Source organism: Patiria miniata, unplaced genomic scaffold (assembly GCF_015706575.1).
Source record: "Patiria miniata isolate m_02_andy unplaced genomic scaffold, ASM1570657v1 HiC_scaffold_5, whole genome shotgun sequence".
NCBI classification, from domain to species: Eukaryota; Metazoa; Echinodermata; class Asteroidea; order Valvatida; family Asterinidae; genus Patiria; species Patiria miniata.
This window is the reverse complement of record NW_024037072.1, coordinates 1,555,243-1,570,338: the sequence shown is the minus strand read 5'-3', so window position 1 is coordinate 1,570,338 and position 15,096 is coordinate 1,555,243. Positions and strand designations below refer to the sequence as shown.

The following is a 15,096-nucleotide window of genomic DNA, read 5'->3' as shown; positions in this document are numbered from 1 at the left end:
GCTCGGTGGTCGAGTGGTAAGACATCTGAGTGATTTTTTTTCCAACTTTCACTCGGGAGGTAACACACTGAGTATACAGTGTTCATACGTCGGTGAAGGGTAAAACCTAATTTGAATATGCTAGCAATTTCCAGTGAAAGGTTTGGCCAGGTTGTAACAGGGATATTAGATAGGGTTAACAATATCGACACTTGAGAACAATTAAGCGTTCATAAAACAGATTATTTTCCTACGTCATTCTGGTTTATTTCGTCAGATTTACAATGTCGGAAAACAAGTTGTTCAATAGCCGCAGCATTGCTCTCAATGACTTATGCTTTACATTTAATAATAAATGAGACAAAGATGTTTCATGTCCCTTCGTTTATTTTGTAATATATCACCACCGTCGCTGCTATTGCTTCCAAATCGGCATATTTATAAAGCGTACACTGAAAAATTATTCTCCCTTTCTTTATCACTATGCATTGAGAATTGTTACTAATTATGCAGATGTCAAACACTTACTTGTGCTTGATTTATTAAAATTTTCGTCACTTTTTTGTAATTTCAGATAAAGAAATATCGTCCCAAGGGCTTACTTTATTTTCAACCACGTATCCTATAGTAAAGAGCGTACTGCAAGACCCTAGGACTGAGGTTGATTTAAAATTTAATACGTGTTCGGAAGCCAGCGGCAATAGAAATGCAGGAGCGGTCACTACTTAACTCTAATTAAAAATCAGTCAAGTTAGACTTTCAGACGTGAGAAGTCACGGACAGTCTTTGACAACATCAACTGTCCGTTTAATTATACGGTAAAATGATGCATCACTCCGGGGGTAGTGTGTAATTTCATTAGGGATTTCACTAATTTTATTAAGATAGTTCATTGCCATACACCGGGTCGCTAAACAGTGCAAAAAGATATGTCATCTCCAAGCTTAATCACTGATGGCGTAACTCTTACAGTATCGTCTTGACGTCTGGCTAGTGCTACATTCAGTATGGGGAATTGAGCAGCCAGATGACATGTAATAAATATTCCAATCAATATTGGTGGACTAACATTATCATTCAAAAGACGTTCAAATTAAAGGTTATCCCACAATGAGGCTGTACGGATAACCACAAGACTGTCTTTTACCACAGACATTTTTTTTAACTTTAAGATCGTCTTCAGAAGCCGAAAGACTGAGATGGGCGAGTTGATAAAAAAATGGGGTAACTTTTAATACAAATACTCGGCGGAGGGGTTCTGACGTAGCTTGTAGTTACTGATAGACTGGAAGTATACTAAGAGGAAAATCTATACAAAAAAGCAATCTTTTAAAATTGATTTAACGTGTAGAAAGTGTGACCTGGTTACTCAAGAAAGAGGCAAGAATTCCTTTCAAAGCGTGAGATCTGATATTGAATTAGACGTACACAGGATACCTGTCATTTAGGCCAACATCATGACAAAAAGTTTTAAACAGACATTAAACTTGAACAAATGGTACATAGTACATGTACATCCATAATTAGGCTGCCACTGCTACGCCTATTGACAAACATGTAGTACGGCGTATACAGTATAATGGCATCAACAATGATGGTCAATTGAATACAAATATATGTCTTTTATATAAAATGACCTAGCTCTGTTGCCTAGCATTACATTGTGTAAGTGAGATGTCAACCAATGTACATCACTGCACAGAATTTGCTTCAGTAAGTTCAGAAGCAAATCTTCGGTCATTTTGTTTTTTTGGTAGGAATGTTCGATGTTTTAAATAAATATGTTAACAACCGCGTATCTTCTAACCGCGGCAACAAAATATACAGGAGCTTTGAACTGTATGTCCATGTGACTTATTCTAACAACGAATTAAAAAAAAATCATCTCATTGAATGATTACATTTTGAATAATTCTTCAGCCAACCATGCAGTCAATTATGAAGTCGGTCTATGCGGCAAGGCTTGTCAAAGGAATGGTGTCAACTGTCTTGTAGGAATTACGTATCTGTCTTGAAGATGTATAGGCCTCATCTTTACTCGTCTTCGAATGCGTAGTAGCCCGGATCTTGGACCACATATTCGCCATTACCAAGCATCCTTTTACGGAAGAGGGTGCCGCCGAAATGGTAGTCGTGTTGCTCGGGTCTCCTGTTGAGCGAGCTCAGTGGGCGCCTTTTCCGCTGCGTTTCCGGATCGATCTCCCTGTCAAGGTTGTACTGTTGTCTGAGACCGTCTAGTCTTGATGCGTGGACTTGTTGACTGACTAGACACCAACAACACAACATGAGCAGCACGAGCATGGCCTTGGCTTCCATTATACTCTGAAACAAATGTTATTATACAAGATATCATGTCAAAGTTACGATAATACAATGTAGAGCGTGTATCTACAAAATGGTGAGCCAAAATACGAAGGTGATGAAATTTAACAATAGGGAGGTTTCGCAAGCGAACGGATACGCTTACACTTACGTTTAGCTATCCGTATCCGTTTTTTACTTACGTGTAGCGAGCGAGATATGCGTGTCGTCTGCACGTATGACGTCATACGCCACTCACTATCCGCTAAACGTGCAGACGACACGCATATCTCGCTCGCTACACGTAATTAAAAAACGGATACGTATAGCTAAAAGTGTAAGCGTATCCGTTCTCTTGCGAAACCTCCCTAATGTCAAAGTGGCTCCATCTGAAAGAATAATTGATTAGCATGGGCGCTGAAAGAATAATTGATTAGCATGGGCGTCGCCAGGATGGGCCGGGGCGCTTGCCCCCCCCCCCCCCCCCCGGAAAAGCCACAAAAAAGCAGAAAAAAAAGAAGAAGTCGAAAAAAAGAACTCATATTGCTGTTAATTTAAAACCCTAACTCCCTAGCACGATTTAGGAACCATATCTATCCTGGCAAATTCCAACACCATATATGAAACTGCACACACATATTCCTGACTTTGATTCTGGAAGTGTGCCAACCCAATGTAAAAGACTGTCAGTTTAGGGGTACTGTACCCATCCTGACAGATTCCAACAAAACATGCCGTTGGGGTTTGATGGGTTGAGTTCTGTTAGCAACTTTTAATTAATTGAGATTTGTAGGTTTGCATGGTGAACATGAACAAAGAATGGAAGGTTGTCGGTAAAACCGTGTAAACAATATTTCTATGTGCTCTGTTCGTCATCAGGAGACTGGTTAATTACATCATACCTAATGCTAATCCCTTTTTCAGTTACAAAAAAAATTAGTAATCGAATTTAAATGAATCATATTATTAAGATTTGTTTTCTCTTAAATAAATCACTTCCGAATATTACAACTGCAACAGACATACAGATATTGCACAGGGCTAAACTGTCATACAATACAAAAAGAGACAAAAATCTTCGCTGATGTAAAAACAAAATAAATTGAATTACGACTCTTTCAATTCTGAATAAACACCGAGTTATCTTTTTGCAGCATATAAAACACTGTAAACAATTTATCTTATCCCAAATAAAGTGTAGAATCTAGAGTAATTTGTTTTGGTGATTCTACACACTGATGTTGCGTGAGATGTAAATATTTGTAAAAGATTGTTTAGCTGGTCCAGGAAAAGTCCAATCAAAAACAAATAAATCGGAATTGCACAGATAGGGAACGCATGCACCAGTTAATAATCATGAATATCAGTAAATCTTACATTTCGTGGAAATGTCACCCCGCAGTACAGTCCTGTGGTCCCTTTATGAAGTTACAGCTCTCCTGTCAGTACAATAAACGATAACAACTAACAAAAGTGAATTATTTGTAACCAAGACGAAGATGCAAACTAACTTACGAAGGTACTGGCTCATTTCCAGAGAGTGAAAATTTACACTCTGGACAAGAACATTTAAAGTTACTTTCGCTACAGCGACTAGATTGAGATTTTACTCGAACCTTAACTGAAGTGATTCTTTTGAAAGTTTATTTCAATCTTTGTTTCACTCTTTAGAAAATAAGAGAACACTTTTTGCACCCCTAGCGGTTGCCATCGTTACTTTTCAGTTCATCGGATAGGTTGAGGTGTGTGTGGGGGGGGGGGGGGGCGGAGGTTAACCTCTATGAAGCTACAGAGGTGGGTTGGGAGGGGGTCGAACAACCAACCCAATTTTGATATGGAGCGATTTCAATATTTAATCATTTTGGTTTTTAAAGTTTGGAGTGTTCCATCGAAAATGGATTATTTCTTTCACCTGCTATTTTCCAAGCAATTTGAAAGTTATTCACTCTTAGTGATTGAGACATCGAAAAAATAACATCTACCGACATTTGGTTGTTGAATTATTTCTTTAAACAATTTGAGCTATTTGCAGCCCGATAATAATTCGGCTCTTGTAAATAGGCGGTCCTTTTCAGAGGGTTTCAGACGCCCAAAATCGAAAAAAAAAAAAATATACAAATCAAAATTTCGTAAGAAGAACAAAATCCATAATTGAAGAGTATTCAACTTTAAATAAGTGTAAAAGAATTTCTTCCATGATTTGATATCGTTTGTCCTAATAGAACTTGTACCTCACATTTCCAAATTTCTTAGATTTGTTCCATTTTGTTAGTAAAAAAAAACGCACACCGCACACTATAGACGTTATATCCAAACTTATGGACGTTGCTGAGTACCACCGTAGAAGAAGTAGAAATAGGCTGGCTACGAACCCGGACCATAGAAATTATCACCATCTTTTTCTTAAACCGTATGCTGCCGTTAATTATTAAACATTTCCTTCCCCAGCTAGTACTTGTACATTTTTGATCTCATCCATTTGGGAAAATGTGACAAAATAAAGCTATATAGATGCTTTCCATTTCAAATATTAATTTGTCAACACTCTGCAACATGAGCTGCTCAACTATAGCAAACAAACATTACTGTTGATTATTAGTTAACATTATTGCAATGATGATGAATCACAGGTATCCGGCTGTTATACGTTGGTCAAAGAATTCCACACATTATACACAGCAATCATCATGATTGAGTAGGGAAATGTTTCATTAGTGCCGTAGTCATCAATAGGATAGCATTCCTAGAAGTTTCTTTCGGAGGCTTATATACGTCTATTGATGATGGATTGGTCGAATTAAGCTGAATAAATAATGAGCTGTTTCTTTCAACAAATTTGCGTTTAATAATTGAACATCTTAACGTAAACCAACGAGTCACACATCCCTGACTGCATAATTGCGGAAGTGCAGCACAATTAAGTAGAGTAAAAGGTTTGGGGTGATTTAAGGGAGGCTTATACCAAATTTGTGACTGTATTATGCTTCCGACCTCAAACAGCAGTTCGTCATGATGACGGAGTGGGGTTTACTAAAGCGTTGTTAAAGCAACTGAAATGGTCAGGCTTGATTAGCACAAGGCTGTAATTATAGTAATCGTTCATTGCCACAAGGTTTGTATGCTTCTGGATGCTGGTATATATTTGCCGCTGACAAATTATCAGAAAGACTAGCGTCTAATCGGAACTTTGATAACTAAACTTACTTCAATCAGTTTTTGATGGTTACTGAGGCTCCTCCAAAACGAAATCCGGAAAAAAATAATTCTGAAATGAGAAAATATTAAAACACTGGTGAATGAAAGAAAGAAAGAAAGAAAGAACTATTGATCATATTTTAAGACATCATAAACTCTCGAACTGATGTGATAAATCATGCTTAAAAATGCTTCACGGAGTTGACGTACCGCCATTATTTTTTATGACATTTTAAAGCTTGGAATCTTATCTGTATCCCTGGTAAGTATATTGGTTTGATTTTCAAAAGTGTTTTGAAATAATTTATGTTCAAATAAAGGCATGTCAAGAACAAACTCAACCAATTTTAAGACAAATCAATCATGCTCATTTTTTCTAATGTTGAAATGGTTCATCATGTTCATGATGTGACGATATCGTTGCCTTTTACTTCATGTTTTCCTATTCGTTTCGATCCACGTAGACTACATCTTAAACGGATTCACAATATTGTTCTTATTTTCAAGTTCAATTTTGTATCCACGTGCAAGTATGTACCTATTGAAAAAGCGCGCTCAAAGTGTGACTCGTGTTTGCATCGGATGTACCGCATTATCGAGTTTCCTTGAAATCGGTTGAGTTTGTTTTCGACATGCCTTTATTTGAACACGAATAATTTAATACTCTTTTAAATATCAAACCAATACTTGCCATGTAGGGATAAAGTTAAGATTCCAAGCTTTATAACAATAAAGGCGGTATGTGTTTCCGTGCGAGTCTACTATAGACAGTCTACAGTCTACTATAGGGTTTCCTGAACTATCTGCTTCTTGATTTATTACAAGTTCCTCCACCCCATGAATCCTTAATTGGGAAGTAACGAAAGATCTTGTATTATGACATTTTCTACGCGTGTATAGGCACGTGTGAGTGATATGGGTGATTTGAACCATTCTTCACGTTGCTGCTCATCTGCACAATAAATAAATGATTTTGCCCAAAAGCCAGATTAATATGGCGCCGGTGGAAAGCGGGCTTCCGATAGAATTCATTAAAACGATTGGGACTTTCCTTTGCATTTGGTTCAGGTGTTTACGTTAACTGGAAATTGCGGTTTGGTAAGGGAGGGCCTTGTGTAAACATGGCAAAGTCGGAGGAACAGACGAAGGACGAGAAAATATCTGGCACTTTTTTTTCAACTGTTTGAGATTTTAATCCCCAAATTATCATTAAACGAGACTGTACTATATCAAAGGAAATGCCGACTATATTGAGATTTCTTGCGTGACGACTTTAATACAAACATTATATTTTGCAGTTGAAGTCAAGAAATGTCCTCAAAGTTAACAGGTAGCCTATGCCACTTTATATTCTAGTCGTTCTAGTGTTTGAACAGCTGCAACAAAGAAATTTCGGCTTGCCCCAAAAGCTTCGACTTTTTAAAATATCATGCTTTCATCTTAATAGACCAACTTTTTGTTCTCATGATGCTTTTACTTTGCTTTTGATGGAACTATATGATATTGAAATTTAACAATTTTCAAAATGATGAAGTTTATGATAGTATTAATAAAATTAAGTGAAGTTTTGCGTGGCTCATTATGATCGCTATTTTTTTTATAAAAAAGAAAGATATAAACAAAATCAAACTCTACAATCACAAAAACTCATTTAAAATTTCGGAGAAAATGACATTTCTTTCAGTGAAACGCGGTTATCAGTCATGGAGGCCAGACAAGTTTTATAAAAGTTTCCAGAGAATCCAGTTGATTATTTATTACATCTTCATGTTTTTTTCTTACCACCTTTGGTACAGAAACCGCCAAAGCAACCGACATATTGCTTAAATCAGTCCGGTAACCCAGCCAGCACGCTTCGTCAAACCAACCAGGCAATTAGCGACGCGTATACCCTACCCCGTCCGCTCAAACGCTCATCGTTAAAAGGGGTTGCACTCCGGAAACTTTGAAGTGGTGATCCGATGACGTACTTGACCAAATCAGGTGAAATTCAGCGAATCCTATATAGCGAAGACCGCTGACAGTTCGCCATGTCATTTGATAGCCGTGATACATCCACTAGACATCGGGCCAGATTGGATCCCGTGTCCACGACTCAGGAAGTTTTCTCCTTGCCACAACTCCTGAATCAATTAAAAATGCGACTGGAAAGAGACTGACCCCTCTTGGCCTTCTTGAAGAGTAATTAACGTTCGTGGGGAGTCCGACGTAAATGGGGATGTTTGCCTCTCGCTTTGAATTCGCTAGTTACGATACTTCAGTTGTTTTGATCCATTTCTGTCCTTTCCACGCTTAAAATGTAACCATAGTAATGAAGAGAGCAAAAAACAGCCATTCGAAACCGATTTCATTCTGACGTAATATTGTTATATGTTTTGAACAGGTTGTAGTTAACGAATTTACGCTGGCATGTGAAATACACTGAAAAACAATCACAGCTGTATTGATGTTTTGCGTTCAGAGTTGACTAGAACTCAGTTCCCTTTCTCCACTATTGAATTACTGAAATTGTAGGTCAATTACCAAGGAACGTATCCCACAACGGGAGCTTCTTATCATATTGACTAATTCTGAAAAAGGACAGTCCCCCGTCAAATGTTGTAATCGACCTTTGATGTCTCCGTAATTGAATAGACCTTTTATCCTTGATTTCACCTTGTCAAACGCGTCGGGTATACCGGTCATCTTCCATCGCGTGTGTGAACTTTCTCCGTGGACAAGGTTGAATTTGGACGCAGCGTGTCAAAATGGAACGTGACGAGAATCAACATCTAACATTCATGTGTTGATAACATGGACCGTATTCTGAAAGCGGCTGCGTGTAGACGCACTTCTTCAAGTATTCCAATTCGGAATGTGCAATCAATTCTCACTCAGAACTGACTGAGACTAGAGTGTTTTATTGGGTTAGTTCTTTTGTTAACAGACCCATCCCCCCTTTTAATGATTGATACAGCGCCAGGCGAATTACATAGCTTGAATATTCCAAATTGAACTGCAAACCAGTATTTCGACCGTATGTGTTTGTACCTATTCCAAATCACGAGTGCCTTATAAACACTGATTTTTAAGCTCTGACAGAAGCTTCTATAAGTCACTTGGATGTCGATCGGTCGGTCGGTCCCCGAAAATTGACCAAAAATATTTTACCAAAATTGAGCAAATGCCATGCCGTCGTCAGTGCACTCTAAAAATTGTTTGTAACAATTCGTAAAGCTGTTGATCAATTTTTTTTGTAAACGGAGGCAAGATATGTGCAGTAAGGTTTTTATAGTCATGTGGTATTTTCTGTAGTGGATGGACGGTATCCAGAAATGAAATAAAAATTGACCAAAAATAAAGTGTTCCATATGTGCCATCGGCGTCGCATTTTTCGCCAGAGCTTAATGTGCACTCGCACTTGTTTTTTGTTTTCCCTACATTTCGACGTTTGGCAGGCCATCTGTGAGTGTTTCGTAAATGAATTTGTTTTATTGCGTTGTAGAAACCTACAGAGCATTGTGTGTCGAGAAATACTCGGCACACACTTCACCCTCGGTTTTGTGCACACACTGCACCCTCGATTTTGTGGAAAGTGAGTTTTTTTCAGGGTTGCTTCAGCTGTTTCTGCGAGCCTGCTGATCAAATTGAGTGTTATTAGATCACTTGGCCTTCCGACTGGTTGTCAGTAAAACAAGAGTACGGAGTACAAGTACCAATGTCAGGCACACCGATTGCCTGGGCCCAATTATCTTTGGGCCGTGGTCCAGACAAACATTTTAAACGTGAACATCATTGTCCTTCCTAGCAATTTCAACAAGTTATAAAAAAAAAATTAATCAGCGCGGAACTGCATCATCAACTGAGGGAACACTTCTGCGATATTCTACTTCTCTATGGGAAACATACATAATTCTTTTTTAACTGGATAATACTGTTAAGGAAATTTTTTTTAAACATTGAGGTAGTTCGTATAGCAAATCCTACAAGCTTTTAAGAGTACACACTATACGTGGTTTATTAGTAGGTTTGAAAATAAAATTGCAAAGACGGTTTTTGTGTAATTGGAGACTCCACAGAACCGTGGTAGTCACGCTAAATCTGTTAAATTAGAGCATCATCAATCAGTGCGACATATGGGTCGAGACAGGAGTTTGACAAATTTAGCTAATCGCAGTCCAGCATATTATATCCTTATCCGCGGAAAACAAGCGTAACTGTTTATTTTTACACGCGAAAAGGGTCAATATTAATTCTTCGTTTATAGTGTAGATTTATAGCCATGTCGAAGCTGTTTCATCTTTCGGCGTGTCCTTAAGTGTTCCCGTCAATCCTATGCCTCATATGCCAGTCGTCCGTTATGCATAATTACCTTCTCGTGTCACAAATGACGGGATATTTTTGTAAGATAACAGATCGAGAAGCAGACCACGTATGAACTAATTCATGATTTTTAACACATAGCCTGAGGTATAGCAGATGTTATCTGCACATTACCCTACGAGCAAAATCATATCGCGTATCAAATCATATCACTTCGCTACATTGCATTAGAAATCAAGACTTATTACCAAGCTTCGGCAAAACTGTAGTTAGTCACAGAAAAAGATGGCAAATTGTAGAATTTCATAGCAATATCCATTTCCTTTTCACAAATTGTATTGCGAAAACTAGTCGAGATTTTATAGTATTTAGATCCAGGCAGTTGCGTCTTCCAACGATAATAGGCCTAACGTTTACGTGAAACTGCCCTTTTTGTTGTATACAAACAAGAATGATATTTTCAAAATATGAAATGACTACGATCCTACGATTGCTAGTGGTTCCGTCCTATTTCAATATATTACAGTTATGCAAAAGTAGCACATTCAATCTAGCTAAGTGGTCAGCACAGTTTGTTCATGCCTAACCCTACAGCAGAAATAAAGCATGGACTATTGTACAACAGTGGGATGCTTTGCTTCATTCTCAGTGATTTAGTCGGACCATTGCTACATCCTCTCCGTTTAAATAGAAATAATAGGATCTGCTAATAAAATGTCCAAAGAAAATTTCACTTAGAGCGATCTTTTGATAACTCCATATTTTCTAAAATAGTCGAAACACTTTTGCAGGCCAAAAACATTCGTATTTTTGAATGAAAACTGTCTTTCAAGCTTCCTACTGTTTAAAACGCAAAGTATTAAACCTACTACAGTTAAATGATCGAAAGTCAATTTACCTTGAAAAAACGGCTGTCGTCTGGTTACCAAGCACTAATCTCCGTGTCGCGTTGATCACTACCTTGCTGTGTGCTGTTCAAATAAAGTAGACCCGCTATATCTACACCCTGCGACGCCTACTAGGGAAAGACCAGCAACCAATCACGTCCAACCACTCTCTTTCTTGGGTTTTTGTATTTCACCTTTCATCGGAAGTCTACTGACGTGATGTTCATCAATATCGAATGAGGGGCAGATTTTTTTGTTGTTGATTGCGTGGTGAGGGATGGGTGTTGTGAAGGGTGTTGTGGGCCGTGACGTGTCGAAGTCGTCGTTATGATGTCTACATAAATTATACAATAATAGATTCATTTCATTTCTACAGGTTATACCATGTCTCGGGTGCGTCTAGTGAACCAGTGGGTAGAGTGGTCACGTGGGGTATAGTAACACTGACGTCGACATAAAAGTTAATTACCTTTTAAAGTTAATTACTTTTTAAACATTTTTTCCCTATCATGGAACTCATGCGCGCCTGCGGCGCTATTATCGTTTTAAGTTAATCATTTTCGAAATGGAGACTAGTTGTGCGCCAAAACTTAATCACAATGAACCTTTTTTTAATTTGCACAAAAGGCTTGATTATTTAATATACATTTTGCACAATCTAAAAACCCAAATGAATAACAATGTTTATTTAATAATTGTGGGTGAACCGAGCAATCGAGCATTGCACTTGCATCGTTAAACGAGTTGCCCCAATTAAGCATCTCGAAAATGTGTGTATTCGATGTCAATTTGTCTTATAGGACTCTTTGGTTGATTGATAGTAATCGTCCGTTTGTGCGATTAATGTCGCCAGAGGTGCTTGGATGTCTGGCTATGCCAAGTGGTACTTAACTGAATATTTGCAACAACTCACAAATTATATAAGAATACATGTCCACTGATGACTTTGTTCTAAATCACATCGCTTATAGTCAGAGTGACTAGTATCAGTCAAAACTGTAGAAAATGATCGTACGTTAGTATTGCACATAAAAGACATAGCCATAGCCCTTCCGCTTTGACCAACTTGGTGGAACTAATCTCTTCGTAAAATCAGCAGTGATTGCTCCATATATTTGTTTTTAATAAAATCTGAAATGTCCTCAACATCCAGCGAGTTTCTTATTTCATTGCTTAGTAATGAATAATTCTTATTTCCAGTGACCTGCACAACAGATCGATAGATGGTAGAAAAATCACTTTGTTATCCGATCCAGTTCCTGCCTAAAGTAGTTCAGGGAAGATCAAAGACCGTGCATATAGCCGGGGTTATTCACCATAACAATTCCATTGGCACCATTGGTAATTGTCGTTATATAGGGTAGCATCCGCCCTCTGGCCGAATTTGTCCGGTCAACATGTCTTTGGCCATAGGGAATGGCTATCTGCAATACACCAAGCCTTCCGTAATCCATACTTGTCCTCTGCAATGTGCGACTCCCCATCTAGGCAAGCCATCCGGCAAAAGATATCAGATTATTGGAGTCATAAATACCGATTATACAAAATATTCCCTTTGTGGGTAACAGCAAATACACGTTGATATCTAAGCCAGTAAAGACACCTGATGCAATTTTGTTTTGAATTTCTCGACTAGGATCTAGTGTTCAATTTCTTGTCGACTTTCGTTTACCAATATCCAAGATGGTCTATACTGGAATCAGACACATTTTAATGCGTTGGTTGGTATCCACTGTACTGTCTCTAACTTGAACATCTGCAATCAATTAAAATTAAAAAACAATTAAGCCTCTACCACTTGGGTATTATTGTACAAACTGATACATTTGAACGCACTTTTGAGTGTTTCTTAAACCCTTTCGTAGGCTAAAGTCCCTCTTTTCATTGCAAAAGATGAAGACATTGCTTTCCATTGCTTCCTCTTGAAGCGTCGACTGTATTAAACTTTCCACTTTATTCAAATGCCTCACTTCACAGAATGCCTCCACTTTTCCCTCTCAGTCTTGAACGAGGCTAAGAGGCAGGTGTTCGATACTAGAGTCCATCGATCACAAACTGTCGAAGCATCGATTCCTGGCAGATGCTCCCTGCTAACGGTGCTGAAATCCACGCCTAATACGCCTCTAATAGACCCTCCCCACATGTTTGGAGACGTAAGATTGGATACCTCATAACACTGTCACTACAGGTCAATATCAACACCTTCTGGTCGTCACTGAAGACAAGAACTTATAATGACGGTCAAGAGCTTTATTTTATGGGTTAAAGGCCCTCTGGGCACAGGAGGGCTTTGATATGAATTTCGACTAAGCTCGAAAAATCCTCTCGGAGTGAGACAAAGCACGAACTTGGTCTTTGGGGAGTTCGATATTGCGGTATCCTCTCAAACCTTGAAGGATTCTACATTTTGAAAGCATGGTGTGATCATCTTTTACAAAAAAAATGCACGATACAATTACTTAATTGTTTATTTGAATGATGAAAATTCTGAGGAAATGACGGCCAAGAAAAGTGTGAAGGCTTAAGCTCGAAAATCAAATAGTGCTTACAAAACAGCCAAGTATAATACGAACAATTTGTCAAATTCCATTAAATATTTTGTTAACAGTCTGAGTTACTTACTTTGCGCCCTAAGAAAACGGAGTACAGATTTATCGTATAGTAAAAACACCGAAACGCAATCCTGCAAAACTCTAGCCGTATTACAATAAATTACCGTCGTCATAACGTATTCTTCAGACTGCTGTACGTGGGCAAAAAATAGAGAAATTCGTGACAGTGAATAAGAAGTGAATCTTAATTCAGCTGGGCCTATATAGAGACCGACGGAGCACAGCCATAAGTAACCGGATTTGTACTAAACGGCCCTCGATTTGCGAGTGCATGGACGACACGATTTGTCTGGAATCCCCAGTACGTTTCCTTGTATATCTCGCTCGTTTATTATCAGTAGTACGACTGTCTGCAGGCATGGGGATTTGCCTTTAGGAAAATCTTTGAAAGACCTCGAATTGATATCAGTTGGAAGTTCTAGTCTGGCGTTGTCTGGTGCCTTAGGCTATCTGGCCTAGCCTGATGCGTGCTTTGACGAAATGGTCAGCATGATGTATGACGTCATAAGGGTGTCAAACATCACGTCAACCCCTAAATTCCTGGAATGCGTGGTTCAATCAAAATCATATCAAATCAATTAATCCACAGTGACAATGCATTTACGTGCATGACCCGTTCCCCCTTAACTACTTTTAGATAAATAAACAATGTGTGGGGGAGTTTTTTGTGTATACCAAGGCAGTGGCGTTTCTTTTCACAACTGCCAATTTGTTCAACTATAAACGACAAAATACCCCGCTTGTAATTCATTTTGTGCATACACATCACGGCCACGTGGGTGATGGCGGGTTTCACATATTTTTCTTCACGAAGACTGAGTGAGATACAGTTTGTGAAATTGTAACTAGTGTGTTATTACACGCCCTGCAAAACTAGCTGTGTGGAACTAATATTATGCAATAACCATCGGTATACGGGAGTTGTAATTAAAGTGTTCGTTGGCATCACGTTTGTTTATTTTAAATATTCAATGAATTCTAAAACAGTATACATTCTATTAAATATATATGTTTTTCTGGATTAAAAATTCTGAAAAGCCAAGGACCTCTGCGGAAGTAAATAACGTGATTGGGTGTCCGCCTGACCTTTTGGAAGCCCGACTATCAAAATCCCCTCCTTATACCCAACCAAAATGTAGACCCACGAGAATAAAGAACAACGTATAGAATGAAGGATAATAGTTGACTGGTAATAATTCAATGAAGGCATTGACTATGCTCGGGCAGAGAGTTGGAGGAGAGACGCTTGAGATTGATTGAAACCCTTAGGTGTCACGTTTCCTCAGCTTTCAGGCCCCGAAATCACTCCATTCCTCGCCAATTCTCGCTTGATTGACAGACCAAGCCTACGTCATCGTAGCCTCACCAGACTGTGTTTGAGCTTGGAGTAGTCCGGACTAGTGTTATAAGGCCGAGACATTTTGCAATGAAGTGTCGGATTCTCAGGTTGAGAGAATGAAGAGTCTAAGGGAACGACGGAGCGATATGGGGTGGATTGGATGGTGCGGTTTGGGAGAGAGAGGTCGCGAGAGGGTTGGTTTAGACATGAAGACGTAGTATTGGGAGTTTGCGGATGGATGAGGCACTTGATTATTTTCCTGCTCTGTAATGTCAAGTTGGTTGTGGTGTTCGTCTTGCCTCCCCATATATCTCGAATTTCAAGGCACCTAAAAGGTTAAGGTCTTTATAAATGTGTTCTTAAAATCATGGATTTTCGCAAACATTATCCTCCCTGCGGATTGCCCTATACTAATGTGTTGATCCATAATCGAATGATTCATTTCTCGAGATGATTATGGATCATATAGACATAGATCTCC

The 15,096-nt window shown here is 38.7% G+C and overlaps 1 long non-coding RNA gene across 1 annotated transcript; it reads right to left on the bottom strand.

Moving 5' to 3' along the window:
• Positions 1–242: 242 nt before the first annotated feature.
• LOC119741871 lies at positions 243–5,547 on the bottom strand. Its single transcript, XR_005272783.1, has 3 exons — positions 5,485–5,547; positions 3,658–3,719; positions 243–2,301 (listed from the first exon to the last, which is right to left on the bottom strand). It is a non-coding gene; the product is annotated as an uncharacterized LOC119741871 (long non-coding RNA).
• Positions 5,548–15,096: the final 9,549 nt, after the last annotated feature.